Genomic DNA, 27,390 nt, shown 5'->3' with positions numbered 1-27,390 from the left:
AAAAATACCTTGAAAAAAACGTGGCAAAGTACCTGAACAATATAATCTGCTAATAACATGTGATCTTAGTGCCTTAAGCAGTCTTGAACAACAAGAGCTGAAGTGCTGACTAACCATGATCAATAACACATCAACAAAGACGTGGTAGATCTTTAAAATCCATAGTGCTTATTTGAATGGGGTTTTGGGGTCATCAAATGTAACATGACCCAAATTGTATTTACTTCTCTCTGAATTAGTCTGAAAATTACTTCAGTATTTACTGACTTCATTTTTATCACTTTTGGCCATTAAATGGGATATTATAAAATTCAAGTTAGTAACTATTTCTGATTGCCATTATACACACAACACACTCTTACAGCTCTTTGTAGGTTCTCCTCATCTTTTACCACTGGACAACATATTCATCAAAAACTGTTCAGTTTTACTGAAACTTCTTGGCACCATAAAATGACATGACTCGAACGTTTGCTAACTCCTATCACTAAAATAAGGAACATCATATGAGTCTAAAGGTCTGGTAGCAACTATTGCTCATCCCCTTACTCTGGGGGTACTTGAGGAAGTAGTACTTTGAGGCACTGTAGTCCTTCAAAAAGACAGCAAAGAACATAAGCCTAGAACGACTATGTCTAAATAAAAGAGGAGTTTTGACAGAGTTAAACTCCTTTTAATACACCTGTAAGTCATGCATCTCTCACATCCCAAGTATTCTCTGCTATCATTCATTTCAACAGGAGGCATTAGGACTTAGCAGGATCCAGCTTATAGTTCTAACAGCAAGTGGCATATCAAGAGCATATTACACTCCATCACTGGGATTTTGAAATGCTGAGCATTTTTTAATATAGCACCCCAGGTGTTTGCTGCTTAAAACATACTCTACATGAGCATCTGCAGATGGCATGTCAACAGGGAGCCATCTAGATTCAAATGCACTAGCATTCACTCTGGGACCCCATGCTGGGACCCTAAACAACAAAAAAAAAATAACCAACATGCAACAAACACAACAGGGAAAAAAAAAATTAAAAAAAAAAAAATCCCACAACATGGTGGATCAGCCAGTGTGAAATCTTCTCGTGTCCGGCAAATACAGGACCTCATCCTTCAAGTAAAATTGCCCCAATGAAAACAAACAAGAGAGGCAATTCAAGCAGTCTACTACAAAGGTAATATTCTCCCTGGATAACTCAACCATGAATAATTCAGTACAGGTTAAGCTCAAGTAAGACCACTACTAACTGTTTTCATGTATGGAGGATTGATTTTCTTTAGTATGAAAGCAGACTCTGGTTGCAGTGCTTCTAAAATGAAGATGTAGCACATGCTGTTGATTTGATTGAAGCGTGCTGCAGATGATAATACCTACGCTTTGCCTCATACCACACAGGAGGGTGGGGAGGGGAACCTTCTCTGTTGTAGTTTCGCACAGTTATGTACTGCATAGCAAAAATTAGTTAAACGTGACAGATCTAAGGAGGAACAAAAGAAGCAGGGAAAAACTACACAGGTATCTCCTGCTCCTGTAAGCTAATTGCAACATTTAGAGGCTCTAATTCCAGACACAGATTGTTCAGCCTACAGACAACACTAATATGACCAAAAGTATCAAATAGTCAATAATTGTTAGTAATTATACACAGGCTGCACAGGCAGAAGGAGGTACATTATGAATAAACAGCTTATAAATCGAGCCCTATGTGTAAGCAGAACACCAATTGTATTTGACAGACGGATGTAAAGCACTGCCTACAGAAAGGCTTATATTCAGAGATTTACAAGAACAAATACAGAACTACACAGTATAGGTTATGCTGTCTGAGATAAAGAAACCCAACTACATTATGGAAAAGGAAAGCTGGTTTTTGTCAGCTATAGATAAGTCTTCTCTATATAACTGCGAAGTAAGCATCAATGGTAGGTATTTTTATTCTCATTTGCAACTTTAAAACACTTAAGAAGAAAAACGTCTCTGAAAGAATATGAAAGATTAAAATAAATTAGTTGTTTATTTTCCATGATACCTTAACATAGTCATTTAATAGCATGACAACATTTCAAATCTAGGACTATTACACTCTACTGTGACACTCTAGACAGTAAAAGCCATCCTAGCCACAGTCATCAAGCACTTAATTTAATAATAATCTAAAATTAAGATGAATTGACCCTCTAAATACTTGAAAAAAAGATTGTTAGAATGAACCATGACGGAAGAAATCACTTGCTTGAAAATTGTTTTTAAATAATTTGCATTGTTACAGTTCACTTTCAAGAGTTACTTCATGAAAGATTATCCAGATATTTCTAGCATGAAGTAATGGTTTATATCTACAGATGTCCTGTACTCACATATTCCTTTAAAAAAAAAAGAAATCAAGCTATAAGTATTGATTGCTACTGCTCATAAAATTTGAAATTTCTTGCATGATAAAAAGCATAACATTTAGAAAACAGATCAAGATGAACCTGAAATAATTTGTCAATGACCAACAACTGTTGTGAATTAACTTCACCATTTAGCCAGTTGTTTTATATAAAATGTAGCCACAGTACTTTTTTTTTGTTCCTATATATTATTCAATATATCAAATTTTCTATTAAAATCAAGGAATCCTTAAAAAAAAAAAAATGCAAATAGTGTCTACCAGAGGACCACCAGTTTAGAACTGTCTTGCCTAGTTTCAATGCTATCTTTGGAATATACCATAAAGACCAGACTTAGTTTATCTTTACATGTAAAACCCTCACTGCACAAGGATTAAATGAGAAGTCTTCTAAGACAAGGGCTCATTTCTGTGGACAACACTCAGCACAGTTATTAGAAGCCAAGTTTAGCATTTGCACAGTAAGTTTTACTGACACTGAGCAAAAAGTTAAACCCAAAGTGTTTTGAAACAGAAATCTCCTCTGAAAAGGAACTGTAGAAATGCCACTGTTGAAAACTGTGTTTATGGCCACTTTTTATATAGTGGCAATGTCAGGTACATAGTATGTGTGTCACATCTACAGTGTGGTTCTTCTGAGCATCAGCCCTGTAAATAACTTCTAGTTTAGCCTGTTTGCAGATCATTATACAATTTAGAAATGTTATGCTCTTCCTTATGCCTCTGCAACACCAAGGGTTTCAGTAGAGTTACTCCTCAGTTAGGCCACAACCAGTAACGCACGAAAACACTGGAGTTCTACAGTCTGCTGAGATGCACAAAGTGAGGGTACTGAACTGAAGCCTCACTATGACAAAAATGAGGAAAAAAACCCCACAGTTTTTCAAGGCTGTCTTCTAGAGTTTTTTAAGAGGAAATCTGTACTGTCTCACCAGCTTGTTTCTTGTTTTGTTAATGCTACTGAAAACCCAAATTTGCTAAGCTTGAAGAAACCAAGTTTGATTCAGCCCTAATAACAGATAACATACAGAAGTGAAGAAACCAGCTGAAAGACTCCTATATGCTTCAATAGGCTTTGGATCAAGCACACAGCAATTTTGCTTTGCTTTTCAAATTAAACTTGATTATGCCAGCCCTCCTCCATTGAGTAAACTCTTTGAATGTAGATATGACCTACAGAGTTATTTCAATTACTGGGATGGTGTTACTTCACGATCTAAAATTACGTTGTTTGGTCAAAACACAGGTGGACTATCTACCTGAGTGCACAATTCACAAATTCAATACATTCTTGTTACTTATGATTGAAGCTAAATATGCACAAGAATGAACTGGCAAAGTTGACTGAAACAGCTTCTTCAAATTGATTAATAGTTTTAAAGGTTAAAAAAAAAAGGGCAGCATGCCATTTCTCAGTCTCCTTTTCCTATTCTTCCTGCTATTTCCCTATGGAAAATAAACAAGTAATGAATCCTAGCCAGAAAGAACAAACTTTTAACATTTCTTTTCATACCTTACGCATTGTTACAGCTTTATTTTGCTGTTGTTTTTTAAATGAATGAAAATATATCTAATATAAAGTACTGGGAAATTTACATTTCTTTTTTATTATATTAGAGGCATAACTGTGATGGTGTGAAAAGGACATAAATTAGACCATATATAATAGACAACGCACTAAAATATGGTATGTAATAAAAACCAGTTGGTACTTGTCTTCCATTTGGCTGCTGAAACTGCAAATATCCTGTCCTGTTTGTACTCTGGGCAAGAATTCTACAGAAAAATTTACTTAACAAAACTAAATATTATGATTTCACTTATTTGATATAAAGATAATATGTGTATTTGCATGTTAATTCAGTGTTAAGTTTTCTATGGTAAGTTTTATGCACATACTGTAATACTACTCTATTTCTGTATAAACCATTCCTTGATAAAAATCAGAATTTTGTATTTATCATTTAGCCATTTACTTCAGATATACGTCTCCATTTTCAACAGTGCAATCGACAAATGTATACAAGGACATGAAAATTAGCACTAAAATCCTTAATCTAATAGAAAGAAATCTGGTAATTAAAAGCAAAGAAAAGAGATCTTTGGTTTGGGCAATACTGTCTCCACAGTCATTGGCTGAACACATCCTGAATGTCTATCAGTTTATCTTCACAGCATCCCTGTCAGGTAAAAAAGCAGGTTTATCTCAGGAGGGTGGACCAGAGAGGCTGAGACAAGGTGATAGTTCCCTGCTTCTCTGCTGCGGAAGGGGCAGGTCCTGCTCCCCACCTTCCCTCTCCTCACCTTCCCTCCAGGCTCACCCAGCTCAGCCCAGACCTTGCCCTGCACTGCCTCTGGCATCATTTGGTCTTCTTGATTCCACTCACAAACCCAACAGAAAATTATCCATCTTTTTGTAAGCTTTGTTTTTGTGGGGTTTTTTTTTTTGGCCTGGTAAGTTGAACTGACTCAAGGATAGGTAGAGATAAAAGCTACAGCTGACACCAGCTGTGCAGATAAGCCCTGAGAGCAAGGGTGGAGGAATGAAGATGGAGGAGAAAATGGAATATTCCCTTTAGCTGCGGTAAGATCAGCTTGAGCTCATGCAACAACTCTGAAATGTCACTGATGGAAAACTGAGATAAAGAGCATTAAGAAAAGTTCCAGCTCAAACCAGACTAAAAGCCAATGTCAAACACAGTGAGCTTGGAGAAACAGTCCTTGCCTGGATCTTTTGAGGGCGCAAAGTGCTTTAGCTGGCACTGGTGGTAAAGCCAACCATATTTACCTACAGTGAAAGGTACAGGCAGACACCAAGCAAAGATCTGAGCTGCGTCATTGACTGCAAATAAATGGATCTAGAAGTAGCAGCAGCTATAGACAACCGACATATTTAGGATGATCAGAGGAGGTCGAAACATCAATTTTGAATTGTGAAATAGCATCTAGTTGCATATCATGCTCATGATTTTTTTTTTTTATTTTAAACCTTAAATGCATTTTGAAGTTTGCCAAACAATACTGTGAACAAATATTTTCAAAATGTCTTTCGCTTTGAAAACAGGCTACAGTGGATGATGAAAAACACTAAGCCACTTTTTCGATAAGGTGTGTCATGAAAATAGATTATTTGTAAGCAACAGGAAAGCTTCTAAATGATGAATACAAGTGTATTTGCAAATCCTTCCCAGGGGGACAAAAGAGTTTAAAGAAATACCTTAAATTTTATTTTGCCTTTAATTTAGTAGTTCAAATCTAGCCTAAGCTGAGAGTAGAGGCAAATAGCTATTACTATCTGCTGGGCAGCCCATGCAAAATGAACCATTAGCTTTAGATCTGTTCCTATTAGATAAATTCTCACTTTGTAAAACCACCTCTGTAACCAAAAACCTTCATCAGCAATCTCAGTGTCCTCGGCATATGGAAATAGAGATACATAAAAACTTATTACTGATAAATTAGCTAGTTCTTTCCTGTCAGCGCAGGAATGGGGTTGCTGCTGATGAACTATATTGCAGTTATGCCTAACCTCTTCCTAAAGTACTGGTGTTTTCTCTAGGGGCTTCTGCATGCTGAGAAACAGTCTTTTCTGTTATTTCCCAGGGGGCACAGATCTAAGCGTAGTAGAGGATTTCACAATTAGTCTATTTTCTCATGAGATGCAGCCTAAATTTTTCTTCCTCTTAACTCAATCACATTTTTCCAACTGAAACTCTCTTCTGCTCTACATAATTCTTGCCTCTTCTGTTGTCTGAATCATAGTAGTTACATTTATAATGCCTTTTCCTCCCCCTGTACATCACAAAACAAAATGGTTTTGGAGTCTTCTTCCAGGTTTTCTGTTTGTTTGGGGTTTGGCTTTGGGGGGTGGGGTTTTTGGGGGTGGTGGTGGTTTTGTCCTCTTACTCCAACTTCACATCTCTCTGGTAGCTTTGCGATTCATTTCCTCCTTACATATCTTATCTCCCCAGACTCCACCAAATCACACAACAGACTGACTCTCAAGGTGGATGCTGGGGCTGGAGATGGGGTACAGTATCCCTCCAGAAGCCATAACACCCACTGCAGGACTGTAGTACGTCTTCCACTAACAGATACCGTACACTAAGCCCAGAGCTGAGGCTTGCACAATGTGCCAATATGCGAGACAGTGGTGCAACACCAGAAGGAAAGGACAAGAGAAACAAATTTGTTCATCACTGCAAGCACGAAACTAGACAAGTCCACCTAGTCTTCCCAGCTTGAGAGGAAAACTAGGTTCTTGGCACAGCCCATTGTTCCTTCTTTTACTTACAATATTTCTTCACTACAACTGTGTTTTAATAGTTTCTGAACTTGCTGTTTGAATAAAGCTGCACTTCCCACCATGGTCTGTGCTGTGTATTGTGCTCGAGCACCAGGATGTGAGGAGGTCCCCCTGAAACCTCCAAAACCATTTCAGACCCTTTCTCCATCCTTATCCCTGAGCCGTGCCTCAGGCACTCCACAAAAATTAGCTCCGACCCTGATCTTAAAGGTGATCTGCAAAGGTTTTGCTGAAAATTAAAAGCTTGTTTGAGATCCCTTAGGAAGATAAAAGTACACAGCTTGTCTAAAATGGAATTACTGCAGTATTAAAATGAGATATGAGGGACAGACTGCCAATTACTGTACACCTTCATTTGGGACCCAGAGCAGTGGAAAAAGCAAGAGGTGTCTCAGGGAGCTCTTGGCTCCCTCCATTTCAGGGGCAGCCTGGAACCTGCTCAGTCCCCAGTAATGACCCCATGACAGGGGTGCTGGCCCACACCCCATCAATGGGGAGAGAAGGGGAGTCATTCCTGGTCTGCCAGCCATGGCCCCACAAAGCCCAGCATGGGCTACAGGCCCTGGCAGCCTCCCTCCCTTCCCCCTGTACTTTCCTGCTTTCCCATTTCAGAGGCTGGGAGGCAAGCCAGGATCCAGCCGTCACATCAGCGCCATGCAGGTGTGAAGGAGACACGTGGGATGGGCCTCCAGCTCCCCCCAACAGACAGTTCTTGTGGGTGGGAGGTGCCTCTAAACACCCTGTCCCTAACTCATCACCTCCAGTGCTCCCCAAAAACATTTCCTGAAGACTCGACTTTTCCACAGTTGCCTTGAAGAAACATTGGAACAGTCAGATCCCATCCGATCCACATCTGGAGCCTCTTCCTTCACCTCCCTCAGTTTTGGTTCTTTTTCCTCCCTTTTTAACTTTTTAAATTTAACTTGACTCAACAATTTACAACATTCTTCACTGCTTTGCACCTTGTGGAGCCCCATCTGTGCGTGCAAAATGCTTCCAAATCCAAATGTGAGTGCTCTGGTTTGCAGTTTAACTGCTGGAGCTTGAGGATTTGTGTTTTGGGGGAAAGGGAAGGGCATTCTGCCTCCCACAGAGGGGAAAATAAACCCTTTCTATGCATTTTGGTTTCTTGTTCTTAAGTATGAAATTTGATGGAAGGAAGTACATCTATAAAAGGGTAATATATATAATATAGTGGTAAAGGAACAGGGAAATACTGCTGAAGAAGGAATTACAACAGCAACACATGGGTTCAGCTGTTCACCGCCATTAACACAGCATGGGACCTGAAAAAGAACAATTCAGATCCTGCCCTCTACTCGTCTGGCAACAATGGGAGTCCAACAACCCTGTTACCACAGGCTGCCGCTGTCACGCGTTTCAGCATCTGTAGTGCATGCCCTGTGCCATTTGTCCCGTACCTCAACCCAAGCGCCCCATACACGAGGCGTTATCTATCATGGGCCATTCACTGATGTGGCAGCAGCGTGAAATCTGCTTTATGGTGTCTTTGCAAATGCAAACTCAGCTATAACGTGACTGTAGCAATCACCTTGTAGCACCAGGTTCTCCATCTTCGGTTTTTCCATCTGTGAAATAAGTCTAATTGAAAGGGAAGTTTAATTCCCTTTGAACTGAAGAGAACATACATATTTCTAAGTAGGGGTAAAAAAAAGGGAGAGAAAAACGAAGAAAATTCAAGCAGGCATTATCATTCAGAAATGCTGATGTGGGATTGAATCTCACTGCTGTGTTGTTCAGTGGAGATTACAACAGCCTTAGTCTGAAGCTGTCCTTCAGCTACCAGCACTGATAAAGGACCAGCCTGAGCAAACCCCAATCACCGTCTCCTACAGCCACCCCTCCCCAGTACTGCTGCTCCAAGAGTAGAGCATACAAACACTCCTTCCACAATAGAGGCTCATGCCCTGGCAGAGTAAATGGCTTTCAAAGTGCTGTGCACCCCTTCAGCACAGTCTGAAGTAGTACATGCATGGGGCAGAAATCTTCTAACCCCAAACAATATATTGGAGAAAGGAATTAAGGGAGACAGTTAAACTCTCATTTTTTTTTTCCTAGTTTAGGATGAAAATCTGGATAAGTTGCATGGTCAGCTGTTGGCTTTTCTTTAAAAAATTTCCCTATAAACGCTGTGGAAGGGAGCCAGTCACCAGATTCAGCAATTCAAACTTGATACAGTTAGGGGAACTGTACATGCTTGTCCTAATTAATATTTTCCCTGAGTCAGGGGAACATAAGGAAATCCAAAAATTGCAGAGAATGAGGGAAAATTGCAGTCTACAGCTACCTGAAGGGAGGTTGTAGTGCAGTGGGAGTCAGCCTCTTCTCCCAGGCAACTAGCAATAGGACAAGAGGACATAGCCTCAAGCTTCACCAGGGGAGGTTCAGGTTGGACATTAGGAAGCATTTCTTCACAGAAAGGGTCATTAGACATTGGAACGGGCTGCCCAGGGAGGTGGTGGAGTCACCATCTCTGGATGTGTTTAAGAAAAGACTGGACATGGTACTGAGTGCATGGTCTAGTTGACATGGTGGTGTCAGGGCAATGGTTGGACTCTATGATCCCAGAGGTCTCTTCCAACCTGATTGATTCTGTGATTCTGTGAAAATGGATTTACAGGGTAAGCTGTAATTGTTTCAGACTTCATATGCTAGAGAAAATAAAGGGTTTTATGCCACTGTTTCCCTACAAAACTAAAGGTTCTTTACTTAAGGCCAACGGAAACTTTCAAAGCGACCTCTACCTGAACTACAGTAATTGTTTGTATGATGGTTAAAATGATGCAATGTGGCATATTCTGAAATGTGCATGTAATTTAGATTAATTGCACAGCATGCTGACCTTTTACAGCCTGCAGCAAGACTGTAGCTCTGTGGCAATACAGAATACAGCAAGGCAGGAGAGCCAAGTTCAGGGTTAGCCTAAGTGACTTGAGCTTTCCAGCACATGTGGGTACCACTCATGACAACAAATTTCCTTGGTCCTCACTGATAAGCTGCAAGATCTGTCACTACTCATCATTCTCTTGAGTCATTTCAGCAGAAGGCTCTGACAAGAGCCATTTGGTCCATTCTCACAGAAGGAACAGTAATAATTAGTCATATGGAACCGAATAAAATTTAAAGCAATTGACATAAAATGGGTTCTACAGAACTCGCTTCAAAAACTGGTAGGGCTGAATCCTCCTATTGTGTAAGCAGGCTCCACTGAAGTCCACAAGTTCACCAATTTATACACGCTGACAACTGCCACATTGAATTTAATGGGAAATTATCTCCTTTCTATAGATTTTCTCTACTGCTTATAATTATAATCCTCCTGAATTTTACAGGATGTCTCAGTGATCAACTTGCTTCTTCAGACCTTTTCTTAGAAATTGTTCAGCCCATAATCTTGGAAAGCAAGTAAATGCAAGAGATTCAGAGCAGCTTTCAGACTAATCACAAACCAAGTTACTATTTATTACTTTATAAAGTCCAAAAGCTGACATTCACAGACAAAAGTCTCTTCTGGTAAATACACAGGCAAGCATGAACTCAAAGAGAATGGCACTGGCCATCAGGGAGATCCTGGGTGCAGGAGTCTCCTTGTGCAGCTCAGATAGCACGATCTATAGTTCATGCTTCATCCCTTTTCAACACCAGCCAAATTTGTACAATACATATTTAAATTTAGGAAGAAATATATCAGAAATCTTTAAGAGAGCTGAAGAAAAGTTTGGAGTTTTGCTGCCAATATTGTTTTAACTTGGACAGAAAACGTTTTCCTCATTTGCTTACATAGGAAAAGTAATTCTTCAGTGGTGGAGAAAAATACATTTTAGGACAGGACCTTAGATTATATCAGTTGAATCACACTGATCTACTGACGGAAGATAAGACTTTATTAAAATAAAATGGTGGGATTCATTTTTAAATGATACTGCAATACCCACACAGAGAGCAGACCCTCCAGTACTGTGAGAAGTAAAAACTGTCTCTTCCAGTGAAGTTGCAGACTAATTTTTCATAAATTTAAGAGATATTTCTCAAGCAAGTGGGAGTTGCTTCGCAAAGAACTTCAGCACATTTAAAACACTCAAAGACATTAACCTCCCACATTTATGTTACAGTGTTCCCTAGGTAACCCTGGGGCAGAAACACCTCATTCTATGGCACAAATTCCCCTGAGATGCTGTTACAAAGATGATCACCTCAAGACGGCAATAGTGTTCGGGCAACACCTTCCCCTTGTGTTACACACTTGTAACATCACTAATACTAATCCACCTCTTCTCCAAGTAAAGCAGAATCCTCCCATTACACGTAGACACACACACAAAAAAGTGTTAAAAGAGTACATATAACCTAAAAAATAAACAAATCCTTCAGCAAGCTAAGGATAATTGTGTAGGCAGATGAAGATCGATGGTAAATCCCAGGGTACTGAAGTAGTAATTAAAAATAAACAAACAGGAGATAAAAATAGAACTTAAGCAAAATATTTTCCCACAAGGGTTATAGAGTAGTCAAGCACCCTATCAAAAACAGCAGGAGAAGAACAAATTTCTTTCTATTTTAAGTAAAATGAGATTCATTCCCCTGTAGAAAGCAGACTGAAACCTCTAATTAAGCCAATTATCAAAACCAGACTAAATTCCAATTTGAGATTTGTAAATACTCGTGATTATTGGAAAAATTCAGAGGCAGCCTGCCTTTGATTCTGCAAAACCTGTTGGTATGACCCCAGCAATGTACACCAGTCACACCCTCCTCCGTCACCTAAAAGTCCCAGAGGAACATGGTGCTACATGCCTTAGCCCAGCTCCAGTGCCTCAGCTAACACAAAATCAGAATGTAAGTTCAAGTGCCTTCTACTTAAATGACAGTCCCTTGAAAATGAGAGAGGGTATATCAGGGCACATCATCAAAAACCACAAATAACCTGGACATCTTGCTTTAATTTTCTCTTTTTCTGTACTTTGAGAAGTGCCACGATCATGAATAGGTGGTAGAAGTCATCAATAATTAATGTAACAGGCATGTAAAATATGGACCCACAAAAGGACACTCCAGCACAGTCCATTAATGATCCTTGTGCATATGATCTTTGTATTTTGCCTTTTGGGAGTAGACTCAATTTAATTTCAAATGCCAAATTCTGAAAGGAAATGGAGTGGATAAAACAATAAGGAAAAATAGTTTGCAGTTCTTTTTACTTTTATGTATAATTTCTGATACTTCATTATAGATACAACACTGTGCAGTTTTACTTAAATAGCTTTCACTAGCAGTGCACAGAGTAATTTAGAGTCTTAAAAGATGCTAAATTGTAGCTAAGTTTATAAAAGCAGGGTGTTTTTTTTCTTCACTTGAGAAACTACATATTATGTCCAAAAATCACACTTAAACGTGAAGGGGAACAGATGAATTCAGCATATGTGGTAGTCACCATTAGGCTATTTTGCTCTGTCTACATTTATACTACTATTGTTCCAGTTAAGCTATAGTTATTGCTGTGCCATATCTTAATGGTAAACCAGGTTCCTCAAGAAATACCCCTGTTAAACAGCTGTGCTAAAACGCTGCATCCCAGCCACCTTCGCTGCACCACGATTCCATTTTACATATTGATAGTGCCTCTTCTTTCTGGACAGTCTCTATGTTACACATAAAGTCCGCCATAGATCTGGGGTGGAGTGTGAGCAGCAACAGAGGGCTCTGGACCACTATAAAGGAAAAGACATTTAGGGCAGCAACAGCAGAGCCAACTGTAGTTCATGATCAAGCACCTTAACAGCCAGAGTTTTCATCCTCTGGTCTACAAAAATCTGCTCAATATATACAGCTTCTCTATAAGATCAGGGCTCTGAAATAAGCCAAACACCTACTGCTCAGCTAGCACGGAATTTGCTAAAGTATTTATTTTAGACTCATAGCTACTAGAAGAGTCTTAAAAAGTACAAGCCTTACTAAGGTCAATGAGGGTAGGAACATTGAAGTCCTATTCCCTAGTTCCACAGAATATAGGGGGTTTTTTGCATCCAATCAGTCCTTTCTGTATCAACGACAGGAGTAGTCCTTCATCGCTGCTTTAACAATAAAATACTTAACGCTTTTTTTCATTATTATTAGAACTAATGTTCTCAAATTCCTCTAAAATCACTTTGACCAAAAATGGATTTGTGATTGCAAATTGGGGGTAATGAGAACTGTTTTATCCTAAATATGAAAAAGTACCAGCGATCAAGCACAAATTGTTTGAGGATTGATGGAGGGTGGCTTTGCACGAGTATTGCTGAAAAGCCCAATCACCCATGGTACAAAGAGCCAGCTGGTGAGCGCGGGGGGTGGCATTTCTCAGGAGGGCTCAGAGCTCAGCTGCCACTTAGAGCAGGTCCTGTCGTCGGGGAAGCTCTGTAGGATTTTAGCTACGGCCTTGGACCACAAGGCCAGAACCCATGCAGAGGTAAAAGGATAAAGTTCGAGGTGTGCAAGTCAGCAGGAACTGATTTAATTTAGCTTATTTTTAGTCCTCAAGGACTACCTGACACCACATTCCCAGCCTCCAACCACTGTCTTTGGGAACTTAGCGAAGAAAGGTGATATCCCAGAGGAAAGGCACGCAGCGATCAAAACAACTCACAACTAGAGGCTAGACTTGTGATACTGAATGCTTTTTTAAAAACCAGACAGCAAGGTTTAGCTGTTGCAAATTTTGATTTTTTTTCAAAGTGTTAATATAGATTAATTATGTTATAAACAAGCTAGAATTAATGGAAATACTGAAGCACATCCTGGAATATGAAACCAAGGTAAAAGTAATCTCAGGTTCCGAAAGTTAAATTAATCCTTGGAAGCAGGAGAAACTAATGCTTGTTACATGACAGCTTACTGCAGGACTTGTTGCATCTCCTTACTGTGTATATTGGCTTCTTCAAGACAGTAACACTCTGATCAAATACAGCCATTTCAGTGTCCTGTCAAAGATAACAGTCCACAGAAACACTCCATCAACCCAGTAAGTTACAGGTTAATTCACTTGAACACATGAATTGAGTTTTCTCTAGCTTGAGTAGAACTGAAAACTCAAATCAGTGAGCAGGTGGGGTATACTTTTATTTCTTATCATACAATTATGTCATTTTACCCATGGTTATTTAATTTATTGAGAAGATTCAAAACAAGTATGGAAAAAATACTGCACCAATCCACATTGTGCAACCGCTAGTGTCATATACTTTGTCTGAATTAACATCCTCTAGCCCAAAAGCACGACTTTAAGCTTCAGTGTAATATTTTCTGTAATCTTTATAACACACTTGTATCCTTGTCAAAGTACGTAGCTATGTATGAACTTAGCAACATAAAAAATTGGAGTAACATAGGGCTGTATTAAATTATGCATAATACAAGAGCAAGTGGCAGATGGTATTGTAGAATATGCTGAGATACTGGTATTTATACAATAAGCATTAAAATAAACGTGTCTAGATAAACGAGATTATTTGCAGGTATGACGCACCTAACGCTGAATAAATGTTTATTTTCAGGTTGTATGTATCATGCACAGGTTATTTTAGAGGCTGCATCTGTCAGATTGCGAGATTGATGTGACGCAGAAATGCAGACACTAGTAAAGAGAGCTCGCAGTAGCACGTAGAGGAGAGATGAGTATAAGGAGACAAAGCCTTCATAAAACAACAGCACGGAACAGAAAAAGCTAACTTGACATCAGGGAAAACAGGAGGGACAAAGGGATGTGGTAAAATGCTTCAAAATGCTTGAAAAATGAGATCAGGAAGTTAAAAGGGACATGTCTTGGGAAATAAAAAAAAAAAGACTGTAAGATATAAAAGCAGCTGCTATGGAATGTGACAGTCACCTAGGAAAGAGGGAAAAACCTAAGGCTCACATTTCACGTTTCCCATTTCCCTCCTGCCCTTTGCTCTGCTCTCTTACTAGTGAACATCACAAAGTAATGGCAGGACTCAAAGACTGAAAATGCTGTAACAAATCAGACCAGTGCCCACCTCCTCCAGCACTCTCCAAGTCCTCTCTGCCTGGGCTTGCTCTCATATCCTGGTACTGAAGTGAGCAGCTGAGGTGTGGGTCCTTTCCAATGCCTTAATAAAAAGGATGTATAACAAAAAGCCAGAGCAAACAGCAGGGTATAGAATGGCCTTAAACTACCCTGGCAACACTTCCCAGGGTATGTCAACAGGTTTTTGACCTTAAAATCTGTTGCCCTAAACAGATGCCTATATCCCCCTGGTTATAAAAGGAGGTAAAGATGGACTCAAAAAACCTCCCGTATTTTTGTGACAGGCAGCAGGAGCAGAGCTGTAGGAGGAGAAAGGGAGGAGACAGGTTCCATTATGTTCTGTCAGGTTTTACTTGGAAGGAATTCAAATAATCACATGGGAATAAAAGGAAGGGTTTGAGGAGAGTAGCAGGCAGTGAAAACTTGGTGGGGATAACGGTGAGACTTGGATCATAAATCATATTAATGATGGAGAAAGAAAGCAAATATCACAGCTTCTGAATGGAAAGGGGAAGTTCCCCTCTGTAGTGCTCCAGACATACTAACAACCCTGCATGTTTGAAGAGCTGTCCAGCCTTTCATCATTTTGTGAGAAAGTCATTGCTTAGTTTACCAGGCATGTAGCTCAGACCCTTTGGGTACTAAGGGAGGTGAAGTGTCTCTGCACATATTAAGCATTTTTTCCCCTTTAAAAACATCACAAATAAAATGAATTTAAAGTCTCATTCCACTGGTGCATTTAGAAGCTCCTCAAATAGTCTATTCCAATTCCACAGCAATTCTATAAAACAAAATGAATAGCACAAATCCAGCAAATATATCTCCTGCCAAGATGAGCTCTCCTGTTTTAAAATCTTTTATAGCATCTAATGTATTTATTTGCATCAAGAGGGCATTATGCCAGTTAACATCTGTGTTCTCTAGAGTTGGTAATTCTGCCTCCCATAACTAGTCATCAATTCTGCATGAAAATACACAACTGTCTTTCCTCTATAGATTCTATGCTCTGCTCAGTTTTTCCATGCCCATTTAGAGAAATGTTTAGTGAAATACTTCTGCACAAAAAGATATAGGCAGGAAAGGATGATTCAAATGTCTTTGGACACACTGCCCCCCCCGACCTGGTGATGTCATTTGTGGATTTTGGATTCAGATCAGATATTCCATTATGAAAAAAAATTAAAGACCAAAACTTCTGCTAATATAAATTGACATGGCTTCTTTGAAATATACAGGAAATTTCCCAGATGTCTATCAGCTAAAGATTTGGTCCTGAAACCCCGGGGCAGTTCACAGCATGCAAATTAAGTAAATGCACATATACTTTGATATGGATTAAATGACCTCAACTAAGAATAAAAATCAAAGCAGATATCTCCTCCTGAAAGGCAGACAAGAAATTTTACCAAAAAAAAGGAAATTTCCCAATTTAAAATAGCTTGAGAAACTAGATGCCAGAATTGTAAACACATTTAATCTCTTCAAATTTAGGTGCCTGAATACCTTTCAGTATCTAGCATTAAGCGATCAGGAAAGAAATCCATCCTTTACCTATAAGAAATTATAAAGGAGAATCAAAATCATAGGAAACAAAGAGAATTGAGATTTGGGCCAAGATCATGAGCAACTGGGTAGATCCAAGGTAAACTGTGTGTCAAGCAAAATTATGTAATTCGTTATAGTGCAATGAAAGAGCCAGTTTTGTTTCCAGCATCACCACAAACTTTCCTTCCTCAGCTGACACTCCCGCCGGCCTGACCAACCCCAGGGTGCAATCGCACAGCATTGCTAACTGGCGACATCCTTAAAGTTTGCAAGCTAAAACTCTGCCTAGAGCACCTAAATCTAACACTCAGCCCCACAATTCAGTTATTGCCATGACTGGCTTGTCAATATCTATATGCTTTGGAACTGGTTTTATGAGAAAAGCTTGTGCTTGTACCAGTATACCTGTTATAAAAGAATTACATTGCGATTAGAAAGCTATCCAAGAGCTCTATTTCTATGTATGCAGCCATTAAATGGAACCTGCTAGTCCAACAGCATGGTCTGGTGATTATCCTACTAGTTAGTGAACTAACTATTGCCTAAATGACAGGTAGTTCATAAATGCCACTTACAGACAGCCTGTGGAGTATTAGCAGGAGGATGACTGACCACTTTTCACTGCCGCAGTCAGTACTGGCAGTGTACGTTTTATTATCCGAATGTTTCCCCAAGACCCTTTACGACTGCATGGTTGGATCTGTGCTTTGGTTTCTGCATAGCTTCAATTGTACAAGAAAACAGCTATATAACACTCCAGCAATCAGAACAAGAGATTTCAGTGGAAGTGCCTTGTGCTCTGAATATCCAGAGAAGAAACATCTTAGAAAGATGAGGTCAACAACATGCCCAGCTTCTCATCAAGAAAACACATAACAGTTTTTACTACTTCTTGAGAGGTTTGTGAGCCAAATTATAGTTCCTATATTACTGTCAAACACAGTACTCAGGTTCCCAGTTTATTAGAGGCAGTCATTTTATTTATCTCTTGTGGTTACTCTTTTCTTCTTATTTCTCTTCAGCTCAGTGTTTTCTCTTGAAATTGTTCATATTTTGGACAAGAAAATGGATTTATTTTCTGTGATATGCTTTCAACGGGTGATATCAGAAAACAAGTAGAAGAATGTGATGTAGGTTTCAGGTTACATGTAGGAGCCAATTTTTTAGGATTAATGTCTCAATTAAGTGGAAGTGTAACTTCAATATTCTTTTTAAAAATGTGTATCAAATCACACTGTCTTTCTCCTTCCTTTAGTTATTTTACAGACCAGTGAAGTTCTGAGAGTCAGGTCTTTTTCTGTCTCAATCACAACAGGCTAGACTTAATTTTCAAGCTTGTGTACATACAGATTTCTTGCAGGAAGATTTATAGCAGTCCAACTTCAGTCAATACCTTAGTTAAAGAAACAACAGGGCTTTCACACTACCTATGACTGTAAACTACTCTTTACCTCACTGTTCGGATTATTAACTCAATTCATCCTTTTGTCCAGAAATCACCACCGTATAGAGAGTCTTTATAGATAGTTCTCCAACACAGAGGGCTGAAGGGGAACCACTCAGCCAAGACACCTTTTGCCTTCCCAGTCGCAATACTGAAGGTGGTTCCAGTTTGGTTTCATGTATTTCAAACAGGAAATGCTGCAGTTTTGCGTTTACCACAAAATGGCTCATGATGAGGTTTTTTTGGGTTTTCACTGCATGATGCAAGAACCAAAAGCTAATGAGCAAATTCTGAGCAGGTGAGATATCCTTTGAGTTTTTTCCCACTCCTTCTCAACACTAAACTATGACAGTCAGAGACTTTTTTTTCTAATGACAAGCATTATACTGTTGCTGTGTAATCCAGCATGAATATAGCACTAGCTGGAATGAAGGAACCAGATACTAATCTTATGTGATTCTACGAAAGCCTCCCACACACTTGAGTCATGGTCAAGCTGTTTAGCCTAAACATATTGTGATTAACGTAAGTAGCAAGTAAAATTGTCCTCAACCAAGATACTCTGACTACACCTATATTTTTTCCAGTTACCCCAGATCTAAATGCAATAAGAAATGGTCTACTCAGAACCATCTGAGTAGTTCTGGTACTTCTGTATAAGAAAGTGCTATAATAGACTGGTGCCTCCTAATCAACAGACTTCTTCACAACACAGACAGTAACAATAGGCACTGTGATGTCCCCTAGAACTGGAGCACAAAAGTCCCGAACGTTTGATTTTCTGTCTCAGAACTCTAGATTCTCCAGGTTGTCCCTAAATACAAAATAACACAAAAGTTCTATTGTTCACTTTATAATTAAACATTTTGGCATTGTAGATTATTGTCTGAATGGTAATGAAGTATTTTTGATCTTTTGAACATACTTTTTTTATATTTAAATGCTTTTTATTGTTGAGCAAGCTGAGGTATATTCCTGGCTGCCACACTACAAACAATTCAATGTGGCAGATGCTGCACCTGTCTGTTTTGTGTGCCTCCGCACAAGAACAGAGAATTGCATTGGTGCAAATATCCCTATTGATCTGCTTCTATCATCAATGCCTGTACAGTTTATGCTGGCATACATCACTTCTCACTGTGTTCACACCAGATGATATAGATACACCACGCATTCCAAATTCTGGCCACAGTCTCAGTAGTACAAACTTAAACCATTTATTTCTCAAACTTCACACTCCAACATCTGGAAAAAATAATAACTACAATGCAAATTCTTGAATGATATTAGTCTATCAGAAAATCAAGGAAGTTGTTTGTGCATCCATATGCATGAAGATCACATTCTACCAAAAGCAGCAGAGCACGATAGAGGTTCGTTGTGCTTTAGTGAAAAGGTCATTAGACATTTGAAATAGTAATTACCTGCATCTATTCACTATCCCCTATGACATACCTAATAAGAGAGCTCTCCTTTATCATGCCTCTTAGTATCTTTCACAGACTTTGTAACAAGGAATGCAAGAAGGTTTTTTTAATTATTTTTACATTTTGAAATAAATTATTACATAATACTTTGTGGGGGGCTCATCTTTCTTTTATGAACTTTGAATAGAAAGTGCAATGCCTAGTGGAAAAATATTGACAAATATTGATAGACTTCTCTATAAAGAGCTATTAATTAAACGCCAGAGCACTGCAGTGAGTTAAAATACCTATTGCTAATTTTTATATTTTAGAGATAGGAGGAGGCGGCAAGGGGCCAAGAGAGTTATCCAAGGCAGAGATGTTGCATGACACTCAGGCCATGATCAGTTGTTTCATAAACACAAGATCAGACTATGAACAGCAGCAGCACCAGCCTAGCTGCACTTACCTTTTTTTTTTTGGTCCCTGAGAAGACACTTAATATCAAGTTTAATCATCCGAGATTGTCAAACCCAGGGTTCCCTTATAAAAGGTCCCCTCACTGAAGAGTTATTGAATGTTTTTTAAAATTAAAGTCTGTACTTCACATTTCAAATGCCTTTTGCTTTCCCTTCATTTTTTTACCTTTAGTGTAAGCTAAAAATATTTTTAATAGTGATTGCCATGGCAATAAGTAAGCTAAGCTCTCAATATTTGAACTTCCAAGTACCGCTTGACAGTTCAATGTTGCGCATTGACTCCGATTTATTTATTACATCCAGTTTAACACAACAAGCTCCACACAACACTGAGGCTCATCATGGCTCCACACAGGGCAGCACAGTGGGAAATTTGAATCAAGCTGGGAAAGCACCAAGGACACGTGAAGTGTAAGTAATTTCTTGAAAGCAGCAGTGTTATACTTTAATATATGGGAACACAGAGCCATAACAGCTTCTGCTTTCAGCCAGGGGACTGAGGAGTTGCTCTGTATTCTTTCCATGGGCACCTCTACCCAATCCTCCTGCTTTGCCTTTTTCTTCAGCATAAAGCCTGTTTTACCTGCATTTTTGCAGAGGCAATAAATCCAGTCCTAAGTGAAGAGGCACAAGTCTTTGGAAATAAACTTGAATGTACTGAAAGTGCCTCCACGCCTTTGGCAAGATATCAACAAAATGAGCTTCCATTGATATCAAAAGAAAACTGTTATTGATAAGGCATTGGGAGCAATTTTATCTCTCTGCTTTGTTTTTAGTAAAGAAATACAGTATTTCTTTTCAAATCCCTCTGGAATTTGGTATATGCTTGATTAGAGGGGACATAAAAGACGGGTGATCAAGAAAACTTTGAGTGGTTGTTCCTGCTTGACTTGCAATATAAAGGGCAAGGAGCCTGATTTTGTAGACCCTAAAATATAAAAAGGACTCAAAATCCAATATACAGTTTTTTGTTGTTGTTTACTTCAATAAATCTACATTTCATCTTCTCTGCAGGGCACAAGTTTATCTTCCAAACAACGTCCATTTTGAAGATACACTCATCAGCACTGCAGTGTAAGTTTTTTGAGAAGTGCTGCAGGATTTCTGACTCCTATGGAGTAGGAGTAAGAGAATAATATAAAGATTACAGCTTAAAACATAAGTACAGCAGAGTATATTTGCCCTCACCTTCTGTAACAGACAGTGCTTTGGTATACAGCCGCACTGTCAGAAAATGCATAGCTTTACTCAAATCTGTGAGAAAAATATCAGTATCATGCAGGTGTATATTCATAAGGCATACCAGGTGTAGGCAAATATGCCTGATTGTGAAACTGCACGTAGCTAGTCACCTGTAATTTACAGTTTTTCACTGACTTGCAGTTTTGCATCTCTATTTCACTTTCCTCACATCAAAACCCCAGCTCATCTTACTGCACATTACCACAGCTTGATCCTCCATTAGGGTATCAATATTCATCCCAGCACTCTTTGATCCTGAATCCCCAATTAAATTACTGCTTTAATTGTCTGCTGTCACTGACAGATAGGTAAGTATGTGTGCCTAGTCCACAGTAGCAACTGAAGGTACTTGCCTTAGTGCAAAATTACAGTACAGATTTAAATGTTCTTTTTTTATGTATAAGAAATGATCATAAGTCACTGCTTCAGCACAGACTTCTCCAAATGGTGGGAATTTTTTTTTTCTTTTCCAAGTTGTGATTCACAAGGTACTTGCCACTGGCCTAATTTAAAAGTTACGGCCCTTTCTTGTTTCCAATCCCTATCAATATCCTGATACTGCTAATAATCACAATAAGTAATTCTCTAAAAATAGAGGGGCTTTATTAAGTAGTTGGCCATATTTTGAGTGTCTGAGCATCCCTTTTAAATTTTGATGGACACCCAAGAAAAAAAAAGAAAGGGATTGGCATTCAGACACTGAAGTTAAGTTAGAAGGTCAAATTCTCTAAGTTTCCTAGTAAACAATATTATTGTGTTACCCAGGCTAAACCTGACTCTCCATTGCATGCAGAACAAGACTAACCCAAAACAACACGGAGTGGCGGCATGCACCTGCATGCGGTTAAAAGTGACAGTACCTCCAACCACACAATATTCCCTTTATTCTGTTTTGATTGGTTTAAACTAGTTCAGAGATTTAAACTGTGCTGAAGTGGTTTATAGTTCTAGCTAAGTTAAGAACTGACATTTTAATGGCATCTTTGAGGAATTTATATAGACAAGGCATACAACCCTAACGTGATAGCTTAAATGTAGCCCTGAGTAATTCAGCCCAGACCCCAAGGGTTCAGGCAAAATCGTAACTCTCTTTAGTCTTTGAGCCATTAAAATTCAGCAAGACTGTGAAGTCGACAGCTGTTTACTGTAAGGTTACCTCCTGCCTGCCAAATAATAGGGCTGCTATTGGCACCCTTCCACCCTCTTAGTTGAGAGCAGCCTTCCTTATCATCAGAACAGAGCTAAAATGTTACATTCCTCAAGCTGGAAAGAAGTGTACCTTTAAATAGGCTTAAGCAAGATTGAGCTGGTCCATTACCTTACCTCAGTTCTTTTCAAAGTAAATGTTATCACAACATTTGAGTGGAATATAAATGACAAACTGGAATTCAGCCTAGTAATACTAGAAGACCCACAAGAAGATTAAGAGTAATGGCACACGCTCTTCCAGGGCCTCCAGCTCATGTCTGTCTGAGGATGCCCACATTGCTGTGGGAAGAAGACTAGGCTTCCTGCCTTGCTCCCTTAGCTATAAATGCAAAGAAATACTTTTCTCTTTTGTCACATGGAAAAAAAGCCATCATTTTGTATCACCAGCTGCCAAGAAGATTCACATTAATGATAAAAAAAGACAAATGCCATGCTGAGGTCAAGGAACAGTGCAGAAAAGTCAGCAAAATCCTCTCAGTAGAGCCCCAAGCCCACTTTCTCATAATTTTATACTTCTGTGTTTTGGTGTTTTCTAAAACCACTCTCAAGACTGCTGAAAACATTTTGCATTACACCAATATTAGCTAAAAAGAGGGTAGGGCATACAATGACTCCTCTTCGTTTCTGGCTTCCTAACTCTCCCATGTGCTCTCTCTGCAAGCCCATGAGTTTTTGGTCCCTGCCACAAAGCTTGTGCATCTCACCAAAGAGGACAGACCCTCCTCATTTTCCCTGGTAGTCAGAAACACATGCTCAAAGGTACAATTTTGAACAACTCAGGACACATGCAAAACACTGAAATATTTCATTTTTCAGCCACTCTAACTCTAGGAGATAACATAAAAGTGAATCACCCTACAACTGCTTCCTCTTACTATATTTTAAAATAAAATAAAGACATATCTATTAATTTCTCTCAGAAACGCAGAGTAGGTGCCTACCTGCAAGAGCAGAGCTGGGCTTCTGATCCTTACTAGGAGAGCTGCCAGTCCACCACTCCAGCTGGCTGGGGTGCCCAACCCTGAGGAAGGGCAGAGGCCCCAAACACCTCTCCTTTTAGCACGTTCTGTTAATTAGCTCTAAATAGCTTTTCATGCACCTACCTTGCTTGGGTCTTAGGCTCTATGTAAGAGACCCCAGGTCCCAAACTCAGTGTGGGAGTTGGCTGTAGTGAGCAGCAACTGCTGTGTGGGTGTTTCAGGAACTGACTGGGAGGCAGCAGAGTGCTTTACTGATACTTGTAATTTTTAAGTCATTTGATACTTCTGAAAATCTTATCTAAGTGCTTTGAACAGCACCAAATGTCAGCAAAACCGGAACGCAACTAAGATACTCCTTGTGAACACAAAAAGCGCTTACCTGAGTGGGTCATTAGGGAAGTGTTCCCACCTTAAAATGAGCTGCAGGGCGGATATTTGTACAGCCATATCATGGAGGCACCGAGCCCAGGCTCAGTGCTGGAGCTAGTGTGGCTCTGACAGTGCGGGCTCCAGAGGAGCTTGCCGATGACAGCAGCCCTGTGTCCTGCGTCCCATCACATCCCTCTCCACGCGACCTGGTGAATTTTGCTAGTCTGGGCTGGTACTCTCATTCTCTTCAGCATCCATCAATGGTTCGCTGTTATGTCCCCAAAAATAGAAATCCGCACCTTTCGTGCGCATTAGGATCGGCTGTTATTCCCATTTATTTCACTTGTATTACTCATTATTATTTACCACACCTTCCTTGGCTTTTGTGTTCACAGTTCTTCTGTTTTCCGCGACTAAGATGGATGTTGAATTCTTTGCAAATGGGACTGTTCAACAGATGGCTGTTCAGTTCATGCTCTATTGGATTGATTGTTTGGTCTTTTTATAATTAGATTTTTCTGGTGCTTTGTTATTATTTTAATGAATCCTTATTAATGGTTGGGGCTAAACAAATAAGGCTTTCCTCAAGTGTAACGACTTTAAACAGTTAAGAGCATTCCTTCTAATATAACAGTAGTTAAAACCATTTTGGCCTGAAAAAACATCTTCAGACTGTCCTTGTGCTTGTGCAGAAAATTGTTTTGGATGCCATTATTTTTAAAAACTTAATTAATTTTCTTCAAACTAAGATTATTTTCTTCCTCTAATGAGAATTATAAAACCTGTCAGGTCTGAAACTTCTATCTTTAGTCATTTTTTGAAATTATGCAAGTCCAGAATTTAAAATAGAACATATGGAGGCTCCTCGGCTCGGTTCAAAAATGGCAGAATTAATTCCATAGAAAGATTTCTCAGAAAAAGCTGACTTTGAAGCCAAGTGGATCATGGAAAATTTTAGCAAAACGTATATTTTGAGAAGGTATGAGTTGCTTAAAACACTGTGTTGCATCTTAATCTTAACTTTAGCATTTGCTATCAGGAATGCTATAATAACATTATAATTATCTATAATATCTGAGAATTTTCTGTTCATCCTACTTAAAGGTAATGCAGTGTGAGTCACTAAAAATTACGAAACTGAATTGCCATTTTAATTTCAGGATATCATTACCTCAACTTGCACGACCCAGATACACCTAGCTAGGAAGCAAGTTTTCTTATATATATATATTTATATACATGTAGATATTTACATAGACCTTTGGAAAAACAGACTCAATAAAATTTAACATCCCCAATATTTTGGGTGGCATGGTGCTGGACACTGAGACAAAGTTACTATGTGATGCTTCTCTTCCCATCTGTTATTTCTCTCTCTGATTCTTGGCAGTTTTTCCAACTGACAACTCGGCGGTGAAGGTCTGAATCCAGCGATCTGAGTGGGTGATATCTATCAATCTTGTGCCACACGTATGCAACATTGCTAGGCAACAGGTAGCAGCATGACACCCACATTCTGCAATTTCCTTTTGGTGACTGAGACTTTTACTATATTAATTATGCTGAACTTTATTTCATGTATTTCAGGCATTAACTTCTATGGATAATATTTTTTAAAAACTCTTTGAGCTAAGATTACTTTCTGTTGCATATTGAATGAACAAATATTGGCAACTGATAGTCGTCATTCTAACAATTGCTAGATACGAATGTGGTGCATGAAGCCTTCTAAAATTGCAGATAAGTGGGATATCAGATTATTTTGTATTGAAGATAACTATGCTACAAGGAAAAAATTTTGCAAGGACTTCAAAACATACAAGACATAAAAATATAAAGTGAGGAGATAACTAGGGAGGAAGTTCCTTTTTTCTCTGCTTGCTTTCGCTACTCTATTTTTTTGCTGGCTTCTCTTTTTCAGTGGTTAGGATGCTACAGAGGGACTAAGCTACAGATTTACTTTCATGCCCCATCACAGACTTCTTGTGTGACCACAGGCAGATGAGGCTATGTTATACTACAGAGAGAAAGCAAGTGAGCTGCACTCACTTTACTTCTCTTGAATTAGCCTAGCTTAAGAAAAATAGCCAACACTTCAGCGTTATTACACCCTTGCAGGTAATGTATTTTTCTATGGATCTGGGATTTCTCAAAGATGTGTTCCACTGTGATCTAAGCTGCAATAAACTGGGTCATTCTACACATTTAATTTTGAAATAATTTGCCTGTCCTTTTTGAACACACAAAGGAAATCCCTGAAACGCACTCAAATGGAGCTAGTCTATTTGTTGTAAAGCGCTTGTGTTAGCCACTGATGAGTAATAGTAAGTTCAGCTTTAGTTCACACCCTCTGAGAAACCAGCCAAATCAAATTAACAGCAGCAGCATACTCATATTCAAAGTTTTGCCAGAAGACAGAACATTATTCGGAGCAGCCCTTGAATTACAACCCAAACTATCTTTGCAGCAAGACAAGGGCCCTTGAAAGTACGTTCAAATGATCATGAGTGAACAGGAGCAACCAAATTACCATTAGTTGCAGAACTACCCTTGGTTTCTATGTCTTGGCTAAACATGAGTAATTCAGTTTGCCAGTATCATTTATAAGAACTTGAACATAGCCTTAATCACCATGGGCTTTGGTCTCACCTGTACCACTTTATCTCCCACAGTGTTTGTGAGCTACTCATAACCTGTGTGTGCAGGTACATAGTTCCTTGATACATGCAAATGTCATATCAAGGCAGATAGTTCCTTAACTAGCAGCTTAACTTTTGCTATATTAAGATGAATGGAAAGAGGGAAGAACACTCCAAATCTTTATGTAATTTTTTGGTCAACAAGACAAGTACACTTATATGCTATATTTTATAAGGCAACGATTTTTATAAATGAAGTATCTTTTAAGTGTGTCCATGGGATACTGAGTCTCAGCATTGTTTATTGTACAGGCATGACCAGCAGTTACATGTCTATCTGAGAGGTATTTGCTGCTGTTACTCACTAGGTTTTATGTTCAGGTTATATCTATGACTGGAATGTACTTTCTGTACAGAAATTTTATCTGTATACAAAGGGAATGACTTCAAGATTTCAAAACGCATGAAGAGTTTATTCTTTTCTCCTGCAGCTCTCCTCTCCTGACATTGGCTCAACACTGCAAAGGGAAGCAAATTCCAAACCTGAACAGCACACCTAAACCAGACAGAAAACTGTTGTACTTAGCTGTGAGGTATAGCAGGAGGAAAACAAGAGAACAGTTGCTTTAGAAGACATTTTTCCTCTCCATTTAGACTTAAAAATCAGTGCTGGAATAGTACCAGATGGGTAACTTTGTCTAAATGCATTAAGTTCTCCTGGACGACGAGTGGGGTCCAGAAGGAAAGTCCAAGTGGACACGCTGTCTGCTAGCTCAGAGCAGCAGATCAGGAGACAGTCCGTAGCTCCTTTGCTAGACAGCAGCCTGGATGAGGTGTTGTGGGAGATACCTGCTACATGTCCAGCTGTGATTAATGAGGTTGCAGAACAAGCTCTTCAGTTACCAAATGCACCTCTTTAACACTGAATCCCGCTGGCCTAAGGGAAAGATACAGGCTGACGAACGCACATAAAAATCTGGATGGGTTTTTTATTAGTTTGTTCCCTGTTGCTGCACATTTTTGTGCCAGACATGAGCCCAGTAAGAGCAGAAAGGCCTGCCATGCTTGCAAATACCTCTTGGTAGTCAAATACGAGCACGACTTCGAGAGTCAGAATTTATCTCTGAAAAATATTGTTGTTTAAGCAACAGGGTGGTTTCAGTTGCCGTGTTAGTATTTGGATTTTCGTAATTTCTGTTAAGAATTTAGCAGGCAACGTCAAAAGCTTTAGCTTGGGGAATTCATAAGCAGGGATATGATTAATACAGTTTCAGATGTATTTGTAGAAGATGAAGAACTTGCTGTGGGAACTGATAATTTAATTACATTCTGGT

Source organism: Nyctibius grandis, chromosome 8, assembly GCF_013368605.1.
Source record: "Nyctibius grandis isolate bNycGra1 chromosome 8, bNycGra1.pri, whole genome shotgun sequence".
Lineage (NCBI taxonomy): Eukaryota > Metazoa > Chordata > Aves > Nyctibiiformes > Nyctibiidae > Nyctibius > Nyctibius grandis.
The sequence above is the reverse complement of the archived record's forward strand: the minus strand, read 5'-3'. Positions refer to the sequence as shown.